At 44.4% G+C, this 22,001-nt stretch overlaps 1 protein-coding gene across 10 annotated transcripts in view; it reads left to right on the top strand.

The window, feature by feature from the left end:
- Positions 1 to 6,083: 6,083 nt before the first annotated feature.
- Positions 6,084 to 22,001, top strand: part of zmiz1a (zinc finger, MIZ-type containing 1a) — a 446,537-nt gene continuing 430,619 nt past the window's right edge. For 3 of the 10 annotated variants that reach the window (XM_063070406.1, XM_063070403.1, XM_063070402.1), the window contains exon 1: positions 6,518 to 6,911. The gene's annotated coding sequence lies outside the window, so the exon portion shown is untranslated. Of the gene's footprint in view, positions 6,228 to 6,515; positions 6,916 to 22,001 lie in introns of those variants that run through there. The other 7 variants (XM_063070404.1, XM_063070401.1, XM_063070398.1 and 4 more) reach the window with 6 other exon arrangements.

The following is a 22,001-nucleotide window of genomic DNA, read 5'->3' as shown; positions in this document are numbered from 1 at the left end:
CCCTTGGGAACAGGTATGAGGAGGAATTTCTTTAGCAAGAGGGTGGTGACTATGTGGAATTCATTGCCACAAATGGCTGCGGAGGCCAAGTCATTGAGTATATTTAAAGTGGAGGTTGATAGGTTCTTGATTAGTCTGGCCATCAAAGGTTACAGGGAGAGGGCAGGAGAATGGGGTTGAAAAGGATAATAAATAAATCAACCACAATGGAATGACAGAGCAGACTTGATGGGCCAAATGGCCTAATCCAACTCCTACTGTATACCTTGTGGTCTGCTGTGATCTGTTAGTTTTTTGTGTGGGGAGGGGTTGTTTTTTGGGGTGTCAATGTTCTTGTTCTGTTCTGTTTGGGGGAGGAGAATTTTGGGGGTGAAGATCAGAATGCCGTCCTTTTTCATGCAGAGGGGTTTGGTGTTTCTCTCTGAACAACTTTCACATTCTTTCTTTGTTTCATGGCTATTTTGAGAAGACAAACTTCATATTTGTATATGGATACATGCCTTGATAATAAATGAAACTTTGAACATTGGAACATGTGTCAGCACCACTGGGAAGGGGATGTGATAGAGATAACTGGTTGAGAAGTCTGATAGCAGTGGAGAAGAAGCTGTTCCTGAGCTGGTCATGCAGATTGAATTCAAAAGGATAAGGTTTTCTATTTGAGATTCATTTCACGCCAGCAAGATGTGAGACCTTGAACTGGGATGTCTGGAGTAGAGACTGGATTTTAACAGATATGTTGGACCATAACCAATTCTGATGTGGAACCCTATTCATTGTAAAAAAAATGTGTTAAACATGGCTATATAAAAAGTGAAGAGAATCCCCTCTGTACACACTCACTTCTTTAGTAGCTGACTGGTGGTTAACTGCACAGGAGCCAATCATTGTACAAAGAGGAAGATTTATATTTAAATGAAACTTACAATATATTTGTTAAAGAAAACTTGAATTAACAGAAAATGCTCTAAACTTACAAAAAGGTTTAAACTTTAATTTCTTCTACATAGTTAAGAAACCACACTTTGAATCTAAATATATAGAAACAAATATTACATTGAATTATTTCAACTCCCTTTTTAATGATTTCCCATTGGAACTCAGCATCAAAAGTCTTAAAATTGAGTTAAGTGTAGTTTACAGATAGCCAGAGGATCTATGCTAACTCTGCAATCAGCTCCCATAAGCTGAATAGAACGATAAACCCAGGAGATGGAAATCCAAAGTAACGCACACACAAAATGCTGGTGGAACTCAACAGGGCAGGCAGCATCTGTGGAGAGGAATAAAAAGACTCAGACTCTTCATAGAGACTGGAAGAGAATGGAGAAGAAGGAGTATAATCTGGAACTGGTTTCTTCCCCTTTCATCAGACCTGATGAAGGGTCTCAGTCCGAAAGTCGCCTCTTTATTCCTCTCTCTAGGTACTGCCTGACCTGCTGAGTTCCTCCAACATTTTGTGTGTGTTAGTCTGAATAGAATCAGTATTGTTGTTCACTTGTGGAAGTTATGTGTGTCTCATTGTAATGAACTGTTCCTCAATGTCGGATCAGAAATCGCATTTAGATTGCAACAGTGCAAAGGAGGTAAAGAAAGCAGGACGCAAAACTGTTTCCTGACGAAGTGCCTCGACCTGAAATGCTAACTGTCTATTTCCCTCCAGAGATGTGTCTGACCTATTGAGCTCCTCCAACATTTTGTGTGTGTGTAGCTCCAGATTTCCAGCATCTGCAGTCTTTCTTGGATCAACAAGATGGAAAAGGCTGTTTCATCAATCCCAGGTTGGATGTTTTCTTATTTCCTCCACTTCAACCATTTATCCTGAGCTAATGACCAAGCTCGCTCTACTTGAGGCTTCCTCAACAAATTCCCAATCAGTCCGAGGGCGTACAGGAGTGCCAACTAGTGGAATGGTGCCGCAGCGACTCAACGTCAGTAAAACGAAGGAGCTTATTGTGGACTTCCGGAAGGGTAAGACGAAGGAACACATACCAATCCACATAGAGGGATCAGAAGTGGAGAGAGTGAGCAGCTTCAAGTTCCTGGGTGTCAAGATCTCTGATGATCTAACCTGGTCCCAACACATCGATGTAGTTATAAAGAGGGCAAGACAGCGGCTATACTTTATTAGGAGTTTAAAGAGATTTAGCATGTCAACAAATACACTCAAAAACTTCTATCGATGTACCGTGGAGAGTATTCTGACAGGCTGCATCACTGTCTGGTATGGAGGGGCTACTGCACAGGACCGAAAGAAGCTGCAGAAGGTTGTAAATCTAGTCAGCTCCATCTTGGGTACTAGCCTACAAAGTACCCAGGCCGTCTTTAGGAAGCGGTGTCTCAGAAAGGCAGTGTTCATTATTAAGGACCTCCAGCACCCAGGGCATGCCTTTTTCTTACTGTTACCATCAGATAGGACGTACAGAAGCCTGAAGGCACACGCTCAGCGATTCAGGAACAGCTTCTTCCCCTCTGCCATCCCATTTCTAAATGGACATTGAATCTTTGGATACTACCTCACTTTTTTCAAATATTCAGTATTTCTGTTTTTGCATGTTTTTTAATCTATTCAATACACGTAATTGATTTACTTGTTTATTATTATTACTTTTTTTCTCTGCAAGATTATGTATTACATTGAACTGCTAAGTTAAAAAAAAAATTCACGTCACATGCCCGTGATGATAAACCTGATTCTGATTCTGAGAAGCAGAACTGGAAGAAGGCATTGTAGATTCTTAGAAACAATACTCATAGAGCACTACAGGGCAGAAACAGGCCATTCGGCCCTTCTAGTCGGTGTCAAGCTATTTTGCCTAGTCTCATTGACCTGTACCTGGTCCATACCCCTCTCATCCATGGACCTATCGATATTTCTCTTAAATGTTAAGAGCGAACCTGCATCCACCACTTGTGCTGACAGCTCGTTCCACACTCTCACTACTCTCCGATTGAAGAAGTTTCCCTCATGTTCCCTTAAACATCTCACTTTTCACCTTAACCTATCCCACCCCACCACCCCATCTCCCCCTCACCGGCCTCCCTTTCCAACACATCACCCTTGCCGCTTTCCATCCCACACCTTTCCTCCCCATCCTACCCCCACCACCATCCTTTCCTCCCAAAACTTTAACCCCATTCCCGTTTGCTCGCCCATCCACACCCTTCTTTCTTCACCTCCACCTCTCCCAGCCACCCCGCCCCTCCCTTGAGTCTGTGGGTGCTCCCGCCTCTTGAATTCGCTTGTCTTACTCTGCCCCGGGATCCGAGTGAGTCTGGTCCCCTCCCGGACCCGGGGAGTCACCCAGCGGCAGGCAGGCAGGCTCTCTGCTCGCCTGCGTGCGGCACTGGTCGGGCTCTGCGAGATTACCATTCTCGCCCTCACCTCCAGGAGCACAATATCCCATCCTCTCTAAATCCCTCACTGTGTGTCCGTGTGCGCTGAAGCCGGTGGATTTATCGCCCCTGTTAACTCTCTAATGGGGAGTTATTTATCTGCCGCTCTGTGCTCCTAAACCACTTTCTGTCTCCCTCTGCAGTCAACATCGGAGATGAAAACGTCTGCTTGACTCTGCGCTTTATCACATGGCGTGGCTCAAGTAATCGCCTCAATCCGATTCAGCTACGCGCCCCCTCTTTCTGACACTCTCCGAATCCTTGCAGGGCACGCTGAAGTGCGGGATCTCTCTCCCTCTTCGATCCATTCAGCGTGCAGGAGGAACTGAGTCCTGAGGGACTGCGTCGCCTTCACTCGGACTCAGGGAGGGCGCCTGGAAAACTTTGGTGGTCGGTCCTGTGTGACGGACTCAGACTTGGCTCGGTGCACTGTTCAAACAGCTCTGTCTGCCTCAGCGTCTTAAAACGAGAGCACCGTTAGGGGGACGGCTGCACAGAGCCGGAATGAACCACGCCGAACCGCTGAATAAACAGCAGCTTTCGTGGGGAAAATGTCGAAAATGTTCCTCGCCCCTCGCTCTCTCTGAGTTAGGGTACCACTCTGGGTATCAACACAAGTAGAAGGGGCCAGACCCAAAAAATTGTCAACTGGAGCGCTCCTTTTTTATTTATAAATATCTCAGCAAGACCGAATTAAATGAACAACACACACAAAAATGCTAGAGGAACTCTTCAGAACGAGATCTGATGAAGGGTCTCGACCCGAAACGACGACTGTTTATTCCCCTGCATAGGTGCTGCCTGACCTGCTGAGTTCCCCCAACGTTTTGTGTAGGTGTTACTCTGGATTTCCAGCATTTGCAGAATCTCTTGTGTCACGGAAATAAATGAGCCTCGTTTGAAAAACATTCTGAACCTCAGTGTATTTACAGGAATGTGACGCTTTAGGCGCGTATTTAACATTAATTATTTCACGTTGTCGCCGAATTTTTTTGCTTGGAAATTTTGACCGTCGCAGACAGTTGTTCATGTTTTCAGCCAATAACCAGAGGTGAGGATCTTGGCCCCCGAAGGTTATTTCCTGATCTCCGCCATTCTCGAGATTCTGGAACCGCAGAGGCAAAGGCTCCAGAGAGTGCGGGGGAAGACCCGCAGGCTGCGTGCTGCCGACAGAGAGCTGGGATCCCAATCTTGGCATCCACAAATTGGATCCGCAGCTGGCCGTTCGGCTGCCTGGAGTCTACCCACATTCCCAACATATCATTTTAACCCTTGCGCCACCTTCCTGCCTTTTGTTTTGCATTTTAACGCATTTTTAGGTCCCTGAACATTTTCCAGATTTGTTTGCTTTTCTCGCTACAGACGCTGCCCAGCTTGCCGCGTGTTTCCAGCATTGTGCTTCATTTCAGGTTTCCGGCATTAGCGGGATTTTGCCTTAGATAATTAATGCCCACTTTTCGACGTTATTGACACCAATATATCAAATGACAATGAACCGTGGTATTTTAGATCATACCGTGGCACGGGCGTTTTACTGGTTTGAAGACGCCGTTCAGAGGAGTTAATTGGCTTAGTTTTAGGTCAGCTGAACCCTATTCGCTCCTCCTCACGCCTTTTACAGAGATTCCATTCCCCCACGTTGGACAACCCGTTTCCTGTATCTAGACTTGAATTTGACTTGCTTCCTTTGAGACATACACCACCACAGCGAAAAAAAACAAGGTCCTTCGGCCCATCCAGGCTGTGCCGAACTCGTCCCATCCGTCTGCATACAGACCATAGTTGAAATCGAACCCGCATCCAATACTTCCATTGGCAGCTCGTTCCACACTCTCGCCACCCGCTGTCTGAAGAAGTCTCCCTCATGTTCCTCTTAAAATTTTCACCTCTCACCCTTAAACTATGATTAAGTCTCACCCGACCTTAGTGGAAAAAGCCCACTTGCATTTACCCTATCTTTTCCCCTCAGTTTTGTATACCTTTATCAAATCTCTCCTCATTCCCTCGTTCTCGTACGCTCCAGGGAATAAGGTCCTAACCTATTCATGCCTCTCTCAAGTCCCGGCAAAATTCTTGTAAATTTTCTCTGTACTTTTTCAATCTTATTGATATCTTTCCTGTAGGTAGGTGATTAGAATTGTACACCGTACTCCAAATTAGGCCCCACGAACGTCTTAACATAACTTCAGCTTTGCAATAGAAGTAGTAATTTCGAAACCTGGAAACGAAAAGTGACAGTTCTGTCGATTATTACATTTAGAAGGTATTTACCCGCGCGCACTCTTGGAGTGGCGCTCGACGAGATCTGCCCTACAGGAACCGGGGCCTTTTTAACCTGTTTGTTGAGCGTAATTCAACCTAGCTAACAGAGCACGGAGGTGCATTACACTGCATTACCAACCGGCGCTTAAGTTGCTTCAGCAGCTGAAACTTGTAAAAACACACACACAAAAAAAAACACTTGTAAATAGTTCTTCGGCGCGCTAGAGCTGCGTGGAATGTCGATGCAAGTGGACATCTCTGGCGGTTGAGCTGTGGAGACTCGCCTGCGTTTCTTGTGCGTGATAAATTGTAACTGTGCTGGGCCCTGATCGCCCTTGGTGTGTAGAACGCGGCTGCAAAGTGAGCCTAGAGCTCTGGCTATGAGAGTAACCTTCTTAACGACGGCACCACTAACCCAATGCTGGCACCGTCATTGTCCCTTGACGTCACGCAGCCAGCCCGGCTCTCAAACATGTCTTTGTTATTTCAGAGGCTTTCCATCTAAGGGAACAAGAGTAGCCCGCAAAAGCCGGATCAGACTCACCGTGGAGCTGGTCACAGTCTTCTAGGTACGGGCAAATTCTCAGGAACCGCGGAGTCAACCGTAATAACGCAAGCTCTCTGCGAACTACTCCGGTTCGCAATCTTGAAGGGAGTTTTTTTTTTGCGAGGGGAGGGGGAGAGATTTATTCACCCGCTTTAAATAATGCCCCGCGCGAAAGTCTTTAACAAAACAACTTGCATTCTCATCTCTTCTAAGTTACTAAATTGCACCTAGGCGAGATTCCTTAGCGATTTTGTAGGTGATTTATTTTGGAACCCCCCCCCCTTTTTCCCCATCCAACACCCCCATCCCAATCACGACTTAATTTCCGGTCGAAAGGACAGACTCCGGAGCGCTCTGTAAATTGTTGTGTAACCTTGGAAATGACAAAATGAGAAAGCGAGTGAGCCAGCGTCGCCCCCACTGACTCCTCTTCCTTCTGCTTGACGGTGTGTGGGAGATCTGGGACAGATTTTGTCAACAGCCACCAAGAATGGCCCTTTGGTAATAGAATAGCCGATGTAATTTGACACTTCAACTTGCTCGCTCTATGTGAGTTGATTCACTTACTCACGCACTAACATTAAGTCGCCGCTTTCTCTCTCTCTCTCTCTCGCTCTCGCATTTTTTTAAAACTGGGGGAACACACGGAGCAGAGAAACACCGACGCCTCCGCAAGGAATTTCTCATTCCGGAGCTGTGATATTCTGTAAGTAAGTTTCATGTCAATTTCTTGGCATTTCACACCTTTTTTTGTCTCTGCTCGCTGGCTGGAGGAGCCTTTGCTCCCAGTGTATGGGTCTGCCACGGGCTCTCTCTAGTGGAACAATGGGGGTCACTGATACAGAAAGCAGTTAAGGAGACGGTTTGCTCTCTCTTCTCTCTCTCCCTCTCCCCCCCTCTCTCTCTCTATTTTCCTCCTTTTATTTTGCAGGCGCTGGTTGTTTGGCGGTCTGTTTAGTTCTCGCCGAATTCCAGACTCCTTCTTATTTTTCACTCTGTTGGCATGGAATACACGCAGATAGGGAATCGGGTACAAGGTATTCTTTGCCCAAGTCCCTCCCTTGTGCTGGGAGATCTTTGGGGAGTGAAAGGCAAGCAAAGTGTTTGGCGTGGATTGAAGCGACTTTTATACATGGGATCTTTGGGGAGGGGGGCTTCCGTGCAGCCTCCTGGTCAGGCACAATCTACTGGTCAGTTGCGAGTTCAGCGTAGTTTTTGTTAAAGGAAAAATATGGTAGAGAAGTGAACGTTTTTTTTCCTCTCTCCCTCCCTCTGCAAATGAGAAGCAGTTGAGACTTGGGCCTCTGAACAGGGCAGGAAGAAGGAAGGACTGGTGTACATGTGTCCAGGAAGCAAGGAGCAGGGAAACAGCTCACACACACACACACACACACACACACACAGAGAAAGGGAAAGATAAGAGGCAAATAAGAAGAACTGGCCAGTTATGCTTTCTTACCACTGTCACAGTGGAAATGGCAGAGACACTTCAGGTTATTGATGTTGCTTACAAGAATAGCGAAACACTAAAGGAATGTAATATTTCAAGGATATTAAGATGTTTAAAAATATCACTTGTGCTGTATAATGCCTTAGAATAGTTCGGAAACAAATGATCTTTTGTACTTGTAATTGTAAAATTGAAATCGGTTTAATGCTAACTATTTCATGTTTACCTTTTTAAATTTCAAATGGAAATTTGGTGGCATAAAGTAAAATTTTTTGGTTTGTTTTTATTGTGCGTTGGTCTTTTTGGGGTTTATGTACACGCGCATCTTGTTAAGATAATTTGTGATGCTTCAACAGTTCAGTGAATATTAAGTGTCGGGGAAATTGATCCTCAGTTTCCACTGTGGCCCGTGAATCTGATGTACGGCTGTCTTTTGAATTCATTGAGACGAGAAAGAAGCATTTAACTTAGCGATTCCAACAAATATTCCATCAAAGGCAGCCTCAGTGAAAGAGAAGGTTGTATGACCTGGAGGATCTTCTGGGCGCTGCCTTCTTCGAGATTGCTCTTCCGAATTGTCCATTAGGATTCTGAATAGACATCGTTGTGCATTAGTCTGTTTCAAGTGCTCCCCAGTCACAGGGGCTCAGAGGGCTGGTGATGAAGGGTATCGATTAAGGAATGCATTGCGTTAACTGACCTGAGTTAGATGCTCGAGCGTTATCAATGGATGCACCGCCGTGACCTCGTCGGAGATGTTGAAATGCCCCATAATAAACAAAGACACAAAGCAACTGAAATCTGCACTGGAGCACGTGCAAGCCCGTGTCTCCGGCAATATTATCTGACACGAGGAAGAACTTGTCTTTAACTATAATTCACCAGGGTGTATACCACACAAGGGTGCACACATTGCTCTTCTCTTGGTGATATGTGGCATGGGTTAACATGATCTTTGACAGGATGGGGATGGGAGGGGCCATATCCCGCAACTCCATTCACAATGCGCAGCAAGATTTGCTCCCATATGTGCTGAATTTGGCTTGTCTTGCATTGTAGGTAACTGAAGTATAATTGGGTGGTTAGCAGAACATAGTACATTACAACTGAGGACAGGCCCTTTCACCCTGATGTGCCAACCTTTTAGTTTTGGTGAAATTGTTGCACATCTCTGTGCCTTTGTCAGTACATACCATATATTTCCTGCAGTATGGTTTTGAGCGTAGAACATTACAGCGCAGTACAGGCTCTTCAGCCCACAATGTTGTGCTGACCTCTTACCTACTCTAACCCATTCCTCCTGCATGGCCGTCCAGCTTTCTATCGTCCATGTGCCTCTCTAAGAGTCTCTTAAATCTCACCAATGTATCTGCCTTTACCACCACTGCTGGCAGCATATCCCACACACCCACCATTTTCTATATGGAAAAAAAACTTATCTCCAACATCTAACACACTTTCCTCCAATCACTTTGAAATTATGCCTGCTTGTATTAGTCTTTAAGTTTCCATAACTTTTTTTGACCAGTTAGGGCTGAGCTGAACCTCTGAACCTGGAGGACTGGTGAACCACTCTCAGTATGGCCTCTACCCTTTGACTTGTTTGGCATGGGTGACCTACCAAGGCTCTGACTCTAGTCAACATAGCTCTCCAGATCATTGAGGCACATAAGCCTCCAAACCCTACGACAAGGTAGTGGTCCTCGGAGGATTAGTCTCTAAGAAGTTATGATAGAATACTGGGTTATCCCTGTGCCTGGAACTCACAGCCCAATGGAGCTAATTATTGCTCTGTATCTTTGCCTACTAAAGACAAAATAAATAAGTGACATGTGACCTAACTGTTGGAAGATGTTTAGCATAGGGTTAAGTGAAGTTGAGTGGAGTGAGGTTTGTCTGAGATAAGCATTTGGGGCAATGTAGGTGACAAGTTGCATCTCTATCTGGTATGAGATCAGCAGAGCGTCAGACCAGAAGTCCCTACAAAGGACTGTGAGAATGGCGGAAAGGATCATAGGGGTCTCTCTACCATCCAGTGGGGACGTATATCAGGAGTGCTATGTATACAGGGCCTTTGGTATTATCAAGGATCCCACCCATCCATCCAGCATCCTCTGAATTTCTACCATCAGGCAGGAGACTCCACTGCATAAAGACAAAAACGGTCAGGATGGGAACAGCTTCTTCCCTCAGGTCTTTAGGCTTCTGAACTCCCTGCTGCATCATATTCAAAGAATCACCAGTTAATTTGTTCTGTATCCTACAATATTTAAATTTTGCACTTTACCTTGTTTTTTCATGCGTAATTCATTTGTAGCTTTAATCCTTACTTTCCTAAGTTATTATGTGTTGTATGTATGTTAATGTGTACTACTCTCCTTTGCACCCTGGTCTGGAGAAACGTTGTCTCGCTTGACATGTATTTAGTTGAATGACGATAAACTTGACTTGACTTGAAGTTGCTGTAACTACACAGACAAGCAGAAATGTTACTGGAGTTGCATTTAGTGAAAGATGTCGAGTCATGTTATTTCGATAGATGGTCCTGCCATAAAGACAATCAGGAGTTTATCTCATTTGAGAGGGTATTCTATGTGGAGCGGCGTCCCATCAGTAAGTGGATGGATATCAAGGTGAATGCATGATTTGTGATGGATATTTATAAATACAATCAGCAGGCGCTGAAACCACTGGGTCATAACAGATGGCCTGGGTCAGGTACAGATGTATTTGTGTCATAAGTTAGTTCAGGGTCAAGAGGTGCACTAATGATGAAACTGTGAGTGTGCATTTAAGATTCGACCTGCTGAAGGTCTGACATGTAGAGGCCTGTAATGTATCCCCTGACCATCTGGTCCATTGTATAATATAGTCTGTGTGCTTGAGGTACTGTCTCTCCAGACACGCCAGCCCTACCAGGTCTTGCGGAGAAATGACCAGTGGTGTTAGGTTGCTTGGGTAGGGGACAGTGCCCTTGTGGGATGAAGGGTTGGACCTGTGCCACCTGACTGATATGCAAATCGATGCATTTTAATATCTGATGTTGAGAACAGGGCAGCTGGTGTTTACGTTCGTCTCCAGCAACCAGAGGTGGAGACGTGAGGAGGTTATAATGTTTGACTATAACATTTGAAATGTTGTCACTTAATGTTCTGTCTCCACAAATCACCACCACAGTGGATTTACGGGCCATGTAGCCGAGAGTTTTAACCTCTCCAAAGAGTTATTCCTGCTGCTCGTTGATTTTTTTTTGGCAGTCAGGGTGGGAAAACAAAGGTATTATGCACTCAACAGGTCATACAGACACTGTGGAGATAAAAGTAGTTAGCAGTTCAGGTCAGTGACCTTTGGTCAGAATATGGACAAGCTGGGAGAAGTTGTTGAGAAGATGACACAAGGACAGAGAGAATCTTGTGGGACTGAGAAACACAAAGGGTAGTGGGTGAAGGAGGTAACATCTCGATTTCCAAGATCTGGGCATCTCTTGTCAGCATTCAATGCACATTCATAATTGCCCATGTGGAAATGATGCTCAGTTGCCACCTTGAGCTACTTGGTCCTTCTGGTGGAGATAGTCCCGCAGCACTGCTATTAGGGTGTTCTGGAATTCAGGCTCGATGATAATGAACATACAGCACAGGGAGAGGCCATTCAGCCCACAGTGTTGTGTTAAACCACCTAAAAAGTAAATCAAAACTCCCCAAAAATTAATCCCTCCACAATGTCCATATCTCTCTATCTTCCTCACATTCATGAGCCTGTCTAAACAGCTCCTAAAAGCCTCTAATATATTTGCATCTACCACTATGCCAGGCTGCACATTCCAGGCATCCACCACTCTTTGAGTAAAAACTTAACTCTCGCATCCCCTTTGAACCTCTCCACTCTCGTTTTCAATGCATGCCCTCTGGTATTAGACATTTTTACCCTAGGAAAAAGATACACCCCGGGAAAAAGATCTATGCCTCTCATAATCTTATAAATCTCTATCAGATCTCCCCTCAGGCTCCGCCAGTCCGAGAAAACAACCTAAGTTTGTCCAACCTCTCATGATAGCACATGCCGTCTAAACCAGGCAGCAGTAATGTACCCGAACATCTACTGCCCTGTCCTTGGTGGTAGTAAATAACAAAATATATACCTGTGGGATCTGGTGAGGAGACGTTTGAAATTCGCAGAACAGAGAGAGAAAACTAAACGCTGAAAATCCACAGGGGCACAAGCATATCTGAAATATCTGAAACTTGTTTCAGACCTGCAGGTGCCCTTTACTCATTTATTCCAGGACTGTTTAACATTGTCTCCTCCTGCTGCATTGCCTTTGAAGGTGTTATCTCCTTAAGCAATGTAGAAACCGGCAGAAGTCTCTATTTCACAAGATAAGTTGGTCACCACCAGTCAGCCAAATGAGTTCCTGCCTCTCCCAGCCGTAAAACTGCACTGCCTCCCATCCTTATCCCAAGTGACTCCAATGCATTCTCTAAGTTTCATCGGATCTGCTGCATCTGAATTATCTTTCATCCCTCAAGTACAGTCTCCTCATCACTAGAGTTGATAATACTCTCGGTCCCTTCTGTCCCGTTCCTCAGCTCCTGCCCCTCCTCCACCTAGGACAGGTTCTCCCCTTCTCTTCATCTTCTACCCTAAAAGATCTTCCTCCATGAGTTGCAATACCTCCAACCTGATGGATCACGTCCGCCATCTCATTTCCTTCTCTGCCTCCACTCCATACCCTCTCCCCGTGGGGAAACTGCTAGAGAGCAACCACATTTCCTTTTACCTTTTCCCTTCCTAGGCTCAGGGTCCCAAACACTTTTTCCATGTGAAGCAGGGATTCACTTTTTCACTTGCATGTTCCTCACTCAGTGCAGATATCTGGTGTCCTTTACATTAGAGGAGCCAAATGCAGCAACTTAAAATGGTGGTAGCAACTCTGGAGGGAAAAGGATAGTCAACATTTTGGGTTGAGACCTTCCTACTAGACCCAGCAGTCTAGATCAGGGGTTACCAACCTTTTTTTTTATGCCATGGACCCCTACCATTAACTGAGGAGTCCACAGACCACTGATTGGGAGCCCCAGTTGAGATGAAGGTTTTTGGTCCATTTCCCAGCCGGATGCTGGCTGACCTGCTGAATTCCTTCAAGGCCTTTTGTGTAAATCCACTTTTTTTCTTCTCGCTCTTCTACTTTATCATTGCCAGTTTTTTCACACCATTTATTTTATTTAGAGATATAACATGGTAACAGGCTCTTTGGCTCAATGAACCTATGCTGTCCAATTATATTCACGTGATCAATAAACCTACTAACCCATATGTCTTGGGCACAAAGAAGAAAACCCAGAGGAAACCCATATGGTGATGGAATAAACATATAAACTCCTTAAACAGACAGCAGAGAGAAATGAACCCAGGTCACTGGTACTGTAAAGTGCTATGCTAATTTTTATGCTACTATGCCGACTCCAGGGTTGTACCATACTCAGGTACATTTTTGTTTTACACTTAAGCCTTCCTCGTCTTCTCTGCTGGCACCATCATTGCTTGTGTGTTTCAATCACTCCTGACCTCGACCCTATTAGATCTTCCCTTTGGATGTCTCTGCCCTCTTTTGCTGCTACTTAAAGATTTGCTTTTTCCTTCAATTTTTTTTTGCAGTTTGTGTGAGAAGTCATGGGCCTAAAATGTATTTCTTTCATGGACAATGCTCAACCTGTTGAATATTTGGAATCTTTTCTTTTATTCAAACTGCCATGAGGGTTCTAAAGGGAATTCACGAAAGTCTTCAGAAAGATAGCACAGTAGCATAGCAGTTAGTGCACTCACTTTACAGCACCAGTGATCACTGATCAAGGTTTGATTCCCACTGCTGTCTGTAAGAAGTTTGTACGTTTTCCCTGTGACCACGTGGATTTCCTCCAGGTGCTCCAGTTTCCTCCCACATTCCAAAGATGTGCAGGTGAGGGTTAGAATTAATAAGTTGCAGGCATGCTCTGTTGGCATTGGAAGTGAGTTGTAGGCATGTTCTGTTGGCATTGGTAGTGAGTTGTAGGCATGTTCTGTTGGCATTGGTAGTGAGTTGTAGGCATGTTCTGTTGGCATTGGTAGTGAGTTGTAGGCATGTTCTGTTGGCATTGGTAGTGAGTTGTAGGCATGTTCTGTTGGCATTGGTAGTGAGTTGTAGGCATGTTCTGTTGGCATTGGAAGTGGGTTGTAGGCATGTTCTGTTGGCATTGGAAGTGGGTTGTAGGCATGCTATGTTGGCATTGGAAGTGTGGCGACACTTGTGGCTGCCCCCAGCACATTCTCGGAATGTATTGGTCATTGACGCAAGATGACACCTTTCACTGTACATTTTGATGTGTATGTGGCAAATATTAATCTTTTAAAGTTAATTTATGGCTTATTGCTTGACCTAGAGATCTCCATAAAAGCCAAGGAATTATTACCTGATGTGTAGTCACACTTATAATGAAGTAAATCTGTTGGCAAAAAATGAACAGCAAATTTATTGGAATGAGACCACTCTGTCCATCATATACGTGTCATCAAAAATATGTCACCATCCTAATCTGTTTTTGCCTAGTTTGGTACTGAACTGTGCTGTTTAAATTCATTAAGGATCCCTCCTTTTTACCCCTTTCAGTTAGCATGTTCCAGACTCTTGGTGCCAGCATTTGTCATCGTACCTCCTTCAATCTCTCTACTCATTACATTAAGTCGCTCAGTGGTTAATGACCCTGGGAAATAGATCCTTCATGTCTTATCTAGTCTATTCATAAATTTTATGCTTCCAACTCAGTTTCTCCTCTGCTTGCTCCTCTGATACATATAAAGCAACCACACTAGTTTATCCATTCTCTTTGTTATGAAAACAACTTCTCAATCCGAGTAATATACTCAAATCTCCTCTGTTTCTTTTTCACTACAGTCATACCATTCTTGTAATCTGGAGATGAGTACTGTACTGTATATATTAGAGGAACTGGCATAACTAATGTTGTATACAATCTTATTTTCTATGTCTTGTCTAAAATAAGATAACTTCCTGCATGCCCTTACAGCCACCTTCGTCGTCTTATTGCCATTAAGAATATGTGCAGTCCTTAGTAAGTGCGCATCACTATCCTCCATTAATGCTTTTTGTTTTTTTAGATAACAGAACTATTTGGTTCCTTTTCCACATAATAGTAGCATTGGAGGGCATCTTGCTGATTCACCAGTTAATTTTTGGCTTCTTGCTACTGCCCATTATGCTGCTGGCATTTAGGGCAGCAATGAAGGTCCTCCATCTCTGGTGTTGTTCAGGGCTTCCTTCATCATGTCAGTAGTGTCCTCTCACTTTTTGCTACTGTCAGTCATGCTGGTGGAGGCTCAGGAATACCATTGCGCTCAGATGTAGAAGGATTCTTCATTGCTGTTTCTGGAATAATTTGTTTTACCAGCCACGGTTGTTAGCCATGAGCTGAACCGCCGAACCTGGAGGACCAGAGGACCACTTTCAGTCTGGCCTCAACCCTTTGAACCAAGAGCCAAAGCATAAAGCACTGACTTTAGCCAACATAGCTCTCCGGGTCATTGAGGCACACGAGCCTCCAAACCCAACAACAAGGTTGTGGCCCTCTTAAAAGTTAATTTTTGGAATGTAAGGGTTATCTTTTCAAGAGGGTTTGGATATTTTGGATCTGAATTCTATAGAGTTCAGCAAAATAAAGGGTAACATTACGATGCTAATAGGGCTTGGGTGTAGAGATGTTTCCAGCAGGTGGAAAGTCAGAAACAAGGGGACATAGCAACAAAGTAATGGGCTGGTCATTTAAAATCAGTGCATAGAAGTTTCCTAGAACTTTGTGAACCTAGAATTCTCTGCCCATGAGGCCTGATCATTAGATAGTTGTAAGAAGGTAGATAATTACTTTAAAGATCAAGGAATTATGGGTATGGGGAGCTGGCACAGAAGCAGAGATTAGCCATGATCACACTATATTCTGTTTCTCCCTCTACAATCGCTGCTTGACCTTCTGAACATTTTGTGTTTTAACACTTCCCACACTATAGGCATCCGTTAGTCTCATGAGACCATGGATTTGCACCTTGGAAGGTTTCCAGGGCGCAGGCCTGGCCAAGGTTGTACGGAAGACCGGCAGTTGCCCATGCTGCAAGTCTCCCCTCTCCACGCCACCAATGTTGTCCAAGGGAAGGGCACTAGGGCCAGTACAGCTTGGCGCCGGTGTCGTCGCAGAGCAATGTGTGGTTAAGTGCCTTGCTCAAGGAGACGACACGCTGCCTCAGCTGAGGCTTGAACTAGCGACCTTCAGATCACTAGACTGATGTCTTAACCACTTGGCTGCGCGCCAACACATCCCACAAAAGGAGTCTGGTGAATTTTCCACAAATGTGTAGTGCTATTTGATAAGCTCAAGAGTTTCTGGAAATGCTGTAAATGTTGAGCAACACACACACAATGCTGAAAGATCTCAGAATTTTGATGAAATGCTGAACTCAGCATTCTGAAGTCTTGATGAAGGGTCTCGGTCTGAAACGTTGACTTCCATGGTTGCTGCCTGGCTTGCTGACAGCTTTGACAGCTCTTATCTCCTGAATACCTGCCAACAAGTATTGCTCCTGGGGACTGCATATTGAGCTAACTGAATCAACCCTGTGAGAAAGTAATGGAATTGTACATCATCAGGGCAACAGAGAATGAAAAACTTGGAATTAAAGTAACATTGGATCAAGAAATTTGGATTGCTGTGGGAAAAACTCATCCACATCACCAATGCCCTTCAGTGCTGTCTTGCCTGGTCTGTGCTTACCAATGTGCTTCACTCTTGATTTTGCTGTGAAAAGGAGCAAACGCGGGTGGACATTCAGCACTGGCATTGAGAGTAGATTCCAGTTCCCATAAATGAATTACAAATGGGCACCACTGTGCTTCCAAAGGTCTTTCTCAAGTGCCTGTGGAGTGAGTACAATCATACCATATGGTTTTTACTTCAGTTGGTGGGTTGTGATCCTAAGTTAATAGATGGTTTGAAGAGCATGAAAAGTGTTAGAACTTGGGTTCGGTCAGTTTACTTTAGAAATTAGTTGTCTATTCAGAATGGAAATGGCTGCTTTAGTTTTCTGTGGGGTAGGATTGTTTGTACAACTGAATCACAGGCCATATGGTCATTCAGCATTGACCAGGAAGCCCTGTTTGCTAGATATAGCTTTGGTATCTTGAGGATGTAATTTCAAAGAAGTGTTGGTGTTGAATCATTAACACTTTGATATCAGTTCCTCTATGGGGCTACCCTGATCTCAGGAGCCATTTCCTGCACGTAACCAAACATAACTCCAAAGAACTGTGCAGAAAGATTGGGCAGAAAGTACCTTCTGCAATCAAATAAACACCTTGTATACAACTCAGTGGTACAATATCTTGCCGGGAGCCTGAGGACTTCCCTGAACTGAAGAACTCTAGCTTAGACAGTGTGGTCATCTGAAGCACAAAAGGTGCTATAAAGCTTAGCCTAGCTATGACTGTGAAAAACCTGATTAAGCCACGGGGCAAATACTGTGCACGGTGGCGTCTTGGAATTGCTTTATTCTTGTAATTTAAGACCATAAGACATTGGAGGAGAATCAGGCCATTCGGTCTGTCGAGTCTGCTCCACCGTCCCATCATGACTTATTTATTATCCCAGACATGTATCTTAGTACAATGAAATGCTTTTGAGTGTCATCCAGAGAGATCACACCAGAAATACAAGAGATTCTGCAGATGCTGGAAATTCAGCCTAACACGTGCAAAATGTTGGAAGTACTCAGCAGGTCGAGGAGCATCCATGGAGAGAAATAAACAGCTGATTTTTCAGGCCGGGACCCTTTGTCAGGACTGAAAAGGAAGGGGGAAGAATGTGGGGGAAGGGGAAGCTGATAGGTGCTGGCTGAAGCCAGGTGAGGGAGGAAGGTAGGTTGGTGGGGGAGGGAGAATGAGGTGAGAAGCTGGGAAGTGATTAGTGGAAACGGTAAAGGGCTGAGGAAGAAGGAACCTGATAGGAGTGGAGAGTGAACCATGGGAGAAGGGGAAGGAAGAGGAGGAGCACCTGTAGTGGGTGGGCGGGGTGATGGGCAGGTGAGGAGAAGGGAAGGGGTAAGAGGAGATCTAGAATGGGGAGTGGAAAAGGAGAGAGGAGGGAGGGGGAGAAATTACCAGAATTTGGAGAAATTGATGTTCAAGCCTTCAGTTTGAAGGCTACGCAGACAGAGTATGAGGTGTTGCTCACCCACCCTGAGACCGTTCCATACACAAGTACTGTACAACAAAGTAGTAAAAAAAGAAAACAGAATGCAGGACATAATTTTATATTCACAGAGAATGTGTAGAGCAGTACAGAGAGACAAAGTGCTAAGGATATGAGAAGGGCAATAAAGTGGTTGGAAGACCTAAAATTAAAGCTCTGAAAGTTTCATGTAAAAGATGACACCTTGACTCTTGTGAGAATGAAATTCACAACTTTGGCATTTAGATGGCCAATGCCAACCCATGCCAACTATATGCCCACTGAGACAATTTTAGGGGCTCTTAAATTCCTGCTAAGTTCTGCGTGCCACAGTGTACACAGAATTTGATCACTCCTAATCTGTGAGATCTTTTCATTTTCATGAATATGTCTGTGAAACATCTCCAAGTATTAGTGGTAGAGATTTGATACGTCCTCTTCAAAAAGACTAGCCTGTCCTTGCAGTGTTTAGAAAGCCCCAACATTGGCTTCACCTTTTATATCTGGTTCAGTGGTCCTGTCTGAAATAGTATTTGAGTGTGCATATCCTGAATAAGAATCAGAATCAGGTTTAGTATCAAGTGAATATGTCGTGAAATTTGTTGTTTTTGTGGCAGCAGTACAGTGCAATATATAATAATAAAAATTGTGAATTACAGTAAATATAGTGTTCATGGGTTCAATGTACATTGAGAAATCGGATTGCAGAGGAGAAGAAGCTGTTCCTGAATCGTTGAGTGCGTGCCTTCAGGCTTCTGTAGCTCCTCCCTGATGGTAGCAGTGAGAAGAGGGCATGCCCTGGGTGAATGGGGTCCTAATGATGGATGCTGCCTTTTTGAGGCATCACTCCTTGAAGCTATGAAACCTAGTGCCCAAGATGGACCTGTGATGTGTTTCTCCTTGAACTTCAGTGATTTCTCAGCTTATCCATTGAGGAAAGGTAGTCAAAGTTGAAAGTGTTTATTGTCAATATGCTTAAGTACGTGCACAGATGCAGTGAGAAGCTTACTTGCGGTAGCATCACAGGCATATAGCATGAGAGACAGAACACTGAAGAGTAAAATAGAAATTATACAATAAAGAGCAATTGGAGCAAAAAATGTCTATTACAGAGCAATGTGGTTATGACATTGCTATACCGAGGCAGTGCTTCGGGTTGTGGAGTTTGGTTTCACAACACTGGGATACGTCCAAATGGCATACAACATTTAGAATTGCAGACATAGGGAGATGTTTTGCAATTTAAACACATTTTGAGAGATTATGGCATGCTTTTAACTGTGGGATAATTCTGTTTCTTGTATGGGTGCTCCGCTTAGCACACCGAGACGCTTAGCAATCTTAGTGGTTTCATAGTCCCTTAAGTGTAAGTGTGTGTTTGTGGCACGGTCGAAGATTCAAGGCCGTGTCTGCTGGCAAATTACAGTACTGTGCAAAAGTCTTAGGTACATACATCTAGCTTGGGAGCTCAAACCTTTTGCACAATACTGTAGTAATGTTATGTATCGCACTGTACTGCTGCCACAACAAAAAATCATGACATGCCCAAGTGTTGATAAACCTCATTCTGATATGAGTCTCTGTTGTGGACTGAGAGTGGGAAGGGGGGGCAGGGAGGGGGGAGTCATGGTTGGGAAAAGGGGAAGGGAAAGGGGAGAGAGCAGGAGGAACCAGAGAGACATTCTGTAATGATCAATAAACCCATTGTTTAGAATCAAATGATCTTGTCTGGTGTCACAGTGCTGGGCGTGTTAGCACCCTTACCAACACCTCCTTCCCCCCCCCCCCCACCACACAACTGTTACTTTCACTCTTTCTCTGTCATCTTTCCCACAGCGCACCATCCTCGCCATCCCCACCATCCTTTGCTCCCGCCAGATTTACAAACTTGTTCTCTGCTCCGCGTTGGTAAATACCGTACTGTACAAAAGTCTTAAGCACATATGTATAGCTAGGGTGCTTAAGACTTTTGCACTGTACTCTAGGAACAGAATAGTTGGAATTGATAGGCTGGTTGGAAGCGAGGGACCTCTGCCCGGTCTGCAGCCACTGCCTTTGTTTATCAGAGGTTTTGGCTGGAGAGGTACTTTTGAGTAACTAAATAAGAAATGTAAATGTTCAAGTTAATCAGAATCAGGTTTAATATCACCGGCATATGTCATGATATTTGTTGTTATGCGGCAGCAATACAATACGTAGGAATAAAAACTGTGAATTACAGTAAGTATTAATGTTAAATTAAATAAGCAGTGTAAAAAGAGTTGTGAGGTAGTGTTCATGGGTTCAATGTCCATTCAGAAATTGTATGGCAGAGGGGAAGAAGCTGTTCCTGAGTCATTGAGTGTATGTCTTCAGCTTCTGTATCTTCTTCCTGATGGTAGCAATGAGAAGAGGGCATGTCCTATGTGACGGCGGCCCTTAATTACCTCCTTCTGAAGGGCTGTGGAGGTGGATTGTGTGCATTGGAATTAGTGAGATCTACATTTGCTTGTAATTGTGACTCATGACTATCATCAGAACCTGTGCAGTTTTGCGTTCCCCATCCTATAAGCTCTCTGGTTGAAGCATGTCACATAACCTGTGACATCGACTATCCCTCTGTCTCGACAGATGCTGCTTGACCTGCTGAGCTCCAGCAGCTTGCTTTGTGCTCCATGTTCCAGCACCTGCTGTCTCTTCTGTTTGCAGGCGCTCAGATTCAGATTTATCACATGCATTTCGAACTGCTTCATTTGAGTTAACAACCAACACAACGTAAAGGTGTGCTGAGGGCAGCCAGTAAGTGTCAGCACAAATTCTGGCACCAACATAGCATGCCTACAGTGTTCTACAGGACAACACACGCAGCAACACCACAACAGCAAAACAAGCTCCTTTCCTATCCCAAGGAATAGTTGCGTTCATGAGGTTTGGACAGGGCGATAATAATGAACTCTTGAGCCTCTAAATTGAAGAGTTTCTGGGTCTGATCCTCTGATTCTCTTTGGGAGGATCTCAGTTCGGACAATGTCCACGATTTCTTCCCCCCCCCGCCCCCCCAAAAATAAAACAGGCCTGAAAAGGAAACTAGAGAGTTTGTAGTTGTGATCTACACAAGGTACATGCAATGTTAGTATTCATTGAGACAGGATAGAATATAAAAGCAAGGATGTAATACTGAGGCTTTACAAGGCATTGGTCAGACCGTATTTGGAATATTGTGAGCTGTTTTGAGCACAATATCTGACATATGACTGTACTGGCACTGGAGGTGGTCCAGAACAGGTTTATGAGAATCTCTGCAATGAAAGGGTTAGCATATGAGGAATGTTTGATGACTCTGAGCCTGTCCTCACTGGAGTTTAGAAAAATGATGGGGATCTCATTGAAACCAACTGAATATTCAAAGGCCTGGATAGAGTGGAGGTGCAGAGGATGTTTCTAATAGTGGGGGAGTCTAGGACGAGAGGGACAGCCTCAGAATAAAAGGATATCCCTTTAAAACAGATAGGGAGGAATTTCTTCACCTAGACGGTGGTGAAACTGTGAGATCCATGGCCACAGACAGCTGAGGCAAAGTCATTGGGTATATTTAAAGTAGAGGTTGATAGGTTCTTGAATACTAAAAGTGTCAAAGGTTATGGACAGAAGGTAGGAGAATAACGTTGAGAGAAAAAATAATCAGCCATGATTGAATGGTGGAGCAGACTATATGAGCCAAATGGCCTAACTCTGCTCCTTTGTCTTATGTTCTTATGGTCATATCTGGGGCAGCACAGTAGCATAATGGTTTTCACAGCGCTGTACAGTACCAGCGACCCAGGCTCTATTCTCGCTGCACTCTGTAAGGAGTTTGTACATTCACCACATGACCTCGTGAGTTTCCTCCGACACTCCTAAGAGATACCGGTTGCTATGTTAATATGTCATTGTAAACTGTCCCATGATTAGGCTAGGGTTAAACTGAAGGCCGCTGGGCGTCATTGCTCAAGAGGCTGGAAGGGTCTGTTCCACTCTGTATCATAATAAATAAACTTTGGTTCAAACATGACCCAAGGAGCTCATTCCCCCTCTAAGTCCCCAGTATCCCTCAGAATCT

This window comes from Mobula hypostoma, chromosome 18 (genome assembly GCF_963921235.1).
Source record: "Mobula hypostoma chromosome 18, sMobHyp1.1, whole genome shotgun sequence".
NCBI lineage: Eukaryota > Metazoa > Chordata > Chondrichthyes > Myliobatiformes > Myliobatidae > Mobula > Mobula hypostoma.
The sequence above is the reverse complement of the archived record's forward strand: the minus strand, read 5'-3'. Positions and strand labels throughout refer to the sequence as shown.